Raw genomic sequence first — 5,237 nt, 5'->3', positions numbered from 1 at the left:
AATCGTAACGAGCAGTCGCATGCGAATCGCGTGAACTAGTCGTACATGTGCCCAGCGCTTTACTCAAGCCCACTTAAACGACCCACTTCTGGGGCGGTATTCTCGTAACTGTCCCTTTTGAAAACGTCCCTTTTCAGTCCCTTTCATCGTGACGTACTTCCGGTTACGCAGTGTGCTTTGGCAATGGGTTCACCGCGCTTGCGTTACGTCACTTCCGGTTGTTTGCTTTTAGCCAATCAGGGCTCGCCAAAAGGGACACTTTTGAAAGGGACGCAAAAGGGACAAAACTCGAGAATACCGCCCCTGGTGATGCATTTATTATTATTATTATTATTCAAAGTACCTTACAGGCCCAGCAGGGCATTGAGTAAGGGGGGTTTGTGGAGGAAATCACACCAAAATAATGAACAAAAGTTATACAATAATTAGTCATGTCAATACAGATATCAACAAGTTAAGTAAGTAGAAAAAAAAAGAACATCACATCATCATCACAACGGCAAGAGAATTACACAAAAAATAAGAACATCAGCACGTAAAACACAATGCGAAACTAAAAAAAATTGGCCGCGTATCTGCTCCTTTCGTTGCAAATGCCGTCAAAAGACGATAGTCTTTATCGGCTTTTGCGAAGTAAATGCCTCCCTTCGCTTTCCTGCTCACCTCTCATGTTGTTCCTCTTGCCTCGCGCTCCTCCCAAGGTAAAGACGCGAAAGGTTTGCATAAATCACTTTAAATTTACCGTGTTCCACTGCTCCAAACCGGGTGTCTCGATGCGAACGCTGCCGTACGGCGAAGACGCGCGTTAGTCGAGGCGCCCTACTTCAACGTTTATAGAACCGCGTTTCCATACTCCACGTGCGTTGCAAGCAGAACGTGGAACCTATCAAGTGGAACCTTTCGTAACTCTTGCCACTTGATTTCTTCAAATGCCGCTAGAAGCTATATGGCGCGGGCTACAGCAGGCGACGGCGGAGTGATATTTTTTCTTCAATTGATGAAGTATTTAATCTCGCCAAAATCAGACATGTACGATTTTTTATAAAGGAACGCTGCAAATATCACTTCTATATTAATTTGTTGTCTTATATATGCGTAATGCCTTGTTGTTCTTCAACAATATTGACAATTATGAACATTACACCGGACTTAGACGGGCACATTTAGCTGTGACTATATAAGACTATTGCGCAGGCATTGTTTTACTTTCTGGGGAGCAGACTGCTGGCTATGCAAGAAGCCGGAAACTGTTGAACATGTATTTTTGGACTGTTGGGATGCGGTGTTTTTGTGGGATGTTCTTCAGAGAACTTTGAAAAAGGAACTCCCCTTGGATCCTCATGGTATACGGTTTCTGGCAGTTGAGAACGATAATGGAGTGCCTTACGACCTATTGATGTTGCTGGTTCTCCACGGAATATGGAGGTCTCGATTGGCAGCTCGTTAGTCGGACGTTGATGGACGGCCCGCGAGGCAGTATTTCTGTGAAAGCGTTCATCGCATTGTAGAAATGTGGAAGGGTCAACCTTGTACGCCCGAGTGGCTGCAGGAAGTAGAGAAAGTGTTGTCTATGCCCCGTTTTTAGACATAATACGCTGGCTTAGGCAAAGCTAGCGTTTTTTTTATCTGTAGCACGTTTTTGTGATGTCTGAAACCGGTAATAAAAAAAATACTTTGGCCGGGTGGCTGAATCGAGTCACAGACAGACAGAAAGACAGACAGACAGACATACAGACAGACCAAAATTTCTGGGTTTAAGTAGCCCAAGAAAGACTATCGCCTTTAAAAACCGATGCGAACGGAATCATTCCTGTTTAATCTGTAATCTGAAAAATGGGTCTGCAAGTGATGACGGAATATTTCCGGGTTAGTCAGCGACGCGATGGCATCAGGAAGACCATTCCACAAGCGGATAGCACAAGGCTTTCGGGCTGGAAGCCGAAACGTCAGTACGTTTTGTTTGGGCTGGTCGGCGTCTCTTTTTCATTCCTATCATGCGTTTATGATGCTTGTGGCGCATGCTCACAAGACTTTTCTGCTCACAAAACGTATCCTGGGTGTAAAACAAATTTTAAGCTACAATTTCGTCCACTTGAAAATAAGAACTGCCAATATTTCTTCCTTGCTAATATCTCTGAAGGGGAGATCTACTGCTGTGAGTGGGGACACCAAAGATATCTTTCTTGTAATTGTAATGCGCCCATGTGCCTAGTAAAAAACAGTTTCCGCCACTAGCCTTCGTCCTGAGCACTGTACATTACGTCTATCTTTTGGCGCGGCTAAAATGTCTTCGTTTCTAGAACACACACTGCGATTTCAGGCCACCCATTTAAACACTCTGAACTTGCCGTGGTGAAAACTGTTGCTAGCAGATGCCGCTGCGCTGACATGCCTCGGAAGGTTCACAGAATTACGCTCGGAACGTGTCTTTTCTTGCGTTCAAACGCAGTCAGTCAGCTGCGCGATGTCGACGCAGGTACCATCGGTGTACATCTAGCGGTTACAGGTCAACATTACTCGAGGGCGGTTATTTTGCTACCGTCTGGAAAGGCTGCCTTGGTCCTATCGCGATCCTATCACGCGATCCTATCACAAGTCCTATCACAGGTCCTATCACAATCCTTGGTCCTACCACAAGCAAAGTTCTCACGTTTTCAGATAGTGCTTCTAACATTATGAACTCCGGTTGATCTACGTTGTCCACCCGACTAAATCGGGGCTCCGGGGTTCGCATACGCTATATGGCTGCAGCAGCAGTAACGCCGGCTGCTCCCGCAAGAACAAAAACCCTGAGACGCGTTTTCGGTTGTGGGACGCTGAAGTGAATTTGTCAAGCTACCGGTTTTGCTTGCACTGCGTAGACTGGCTCAAATTACCACACTTTTCATCGTTTATCCGGTTGATAAGTCGGTAATTAATTTATAAAGCGGGAAAGAAGAAAAAAATTACACCATCTCCCCGAAGGGGACTATGTGGGGATGCAAAGCATGGTGATTCCGTGTAGATTTCACACCGTAGCAGAACCGGCGCAGGCAGTGTCTCGGAGCAGACTGAACGCCGCGCAGCGCGTGCACCTGCTTTTATACAGCTGGAGGGGAGGAGAATGGAGGAGAGACGCGCATGCGGAGTAGGGGTGTGGACGGCGCAACAGTAGTAAAGTAGTAAAGCTTTTATTGAAAAAAGGAGACCGCTGGTCTAAAAGCACTGGGATTCTTGGCTTGCACTGCGTAGCTTCGTGTTCACGCTTATGAGGGTTCAGTTCTTTCGAGGTTCACGCTTGAAATGATTCCATCCCAACTGGTGGGCCAGGCGGCTAAATATTCCATTGTGAGTAGGACCGGTGAGGTCTCCGCTCAGACAACCCGTGCCAGACCGCTCTTTAGAGAATAAAGTGCTATTTGGTGGATTAATTTTTAAGTGCGAATGCACTTTATAAGCGACCCCGAACCTTCCGCCGTCCGCATAGCAACAGCTGCGGGTGCGCGCGCTTTTCGTCTTCCTTAGCAACGGGGGGAGATGGGCGCGCGCTGCCTGGCCGCTGACATGGCACATACCCACGTGGGAGATTGGCCAGGAATAAGTGCGAATGCACTTCTTAAGCGAGCCTGAATCTTCCGCCGGGGAGGTGGGGGCAAGTGCGAATGCACTTTATAAGCGACCCCGAACCTTCCGCCGACCGCATTGCTCCTCCTCCTCTCCCCGAATGCAACCGAATGCGCGCAACAGAATGGAAGCAACAACGCAACCGAATGCGAGCACTGCACGCGTCGTTGAAGATACCGCAGCGGTTGAGGACAAGGCAGTGCGGCGAAGGGCCCGTGAAGCCGAGCGCAAGCGGGCGAAGCGGGCTGCGGATCCCGAACTCCGCGCTCGGGAGGCCGAAGGGAGACGTAAGCGGCGCATCGCCTGCGGTGATGAAGGCCGGCAGCGAGACGCCGAACGAAAGCGTGCGAAGCGAGCCGAGGACCCCGAAGGCGTTCTGGCCCGGGAGCGCGTGACGTCACACTCCCACGTGACGTCACACTCCCACGTGACCGCGCGCTGGCGCCTTTGCGTCTGCTCCCCCTCTCCTCGCGCCGTGACGTCACATGCTCTACAGCTGGCGCGCCTCTCCCCCCGTTAGGTTTGCACTCACCCTCGGCGCGCGCCTCTCCCCTCGCCTGACAGCTCCCCCTCGCCGGTACTGCGCCTCTCAAGGCGATGGCACAATTACTACGCCGTGTACTCTCGGCGCAAGAAATGCATTCGCACTTCCTCACGATTCCCTTCGGGGAGGTGGGGGCAATTTTTTTTTGTCAAGTTGTTGGGGATCAGGGTGCAGTTGTGGTGCCGTGAATGTTCGGTGTTTGGCAAAAGTAGGACATGACCACACGAGATGAGTGAGGTCTGCTGAGGTACTTGTGTGACAGTATGGGCATCTTGGTGGTAAATGGGAGTGTACCATTTACGATGCATTTCAGGTGTGTAGGCTGCGCCGGTGAGAAATTTGTTGAAAGGGATTTCACTGGAGCGGGGTAGCGGTGGTAAAGCGCTCAAATATCCTGCTGGAGTTCTGTTTTTCAGCCGCTCTCTTCGGTCCTTCTTATACCGGTGCAGTAGAATCGCCTGTGGAGGTGCAGGCGACCGTGCCGGCTCTTCGTCAGGCGCCAGTGGAAGTTGTAAATGTGCACTCTCCTGTGCGACCTCATGGGCCGCCTGGTTTCCCGAGGAAGAGGGTTCATGGCCCGGTACCCAGTCAATGCGGACTTGTGTTTTGTTACGTTGCAAAAGTTGCGCTTGGTATAATATCTGATGTGCCAGGGGATTTGTGGTCTTGTGAGATCTTATTGTTTCCAATGCTTCGTACGAGTCTGTGAGGATACGAATAGATGGCGGAAGCGGATAATGAGTATCGTACGCAAGGAATGTCATGGCATGGTTGATGGCATGCAGTTATGCTTCAAGGCTCGTGGCATGGTTGTTGAACATGGTGTGATACCCCGAGAGGGCAGGAACCTCCGGGCATGTCCAGGCCAGTCCGATGACATTTAAGCTTACGCTAGCGTCCGTGTAGATGTCAACCTTGTTTTCGAGTTTTGTCATCTAAAGGCGTCGGACGCGTTGTTGGCGGAGTGCAGGATTGTTGCGCCCAATCGGCTTGCTGTGCGTTGTGGGTACGATTTCTGGGCGACTCCATGGGTCAAGTGGGGTGGGGAAAGTGCAGGGTGTTGGTGGGATGCGCACGTCCCATGCAGTAA

The sequence above is a fragment of the Haemaphysalis longicornis genome, unplaced genomic scaffold (genome assembly GCF_048455015.1).
Source record: "Haemaphysalis longicornis isolate Haplotype H1 unplaced genomic scaffold, Haemaphysalis longicornis Haplotype H1 scaffold_93, whole genome shotgun sequence".
In the NCBI taxonomy this organism is placed as follows: Eukaryota; Metazoa; Arthropoda; class Arachnida; order Ixodida; family Ixodidae; genus Haemaphysalis; species Haemaphysalis longicornis.
Note: the sequence above shows the minus strand (reverse complement) of the source record.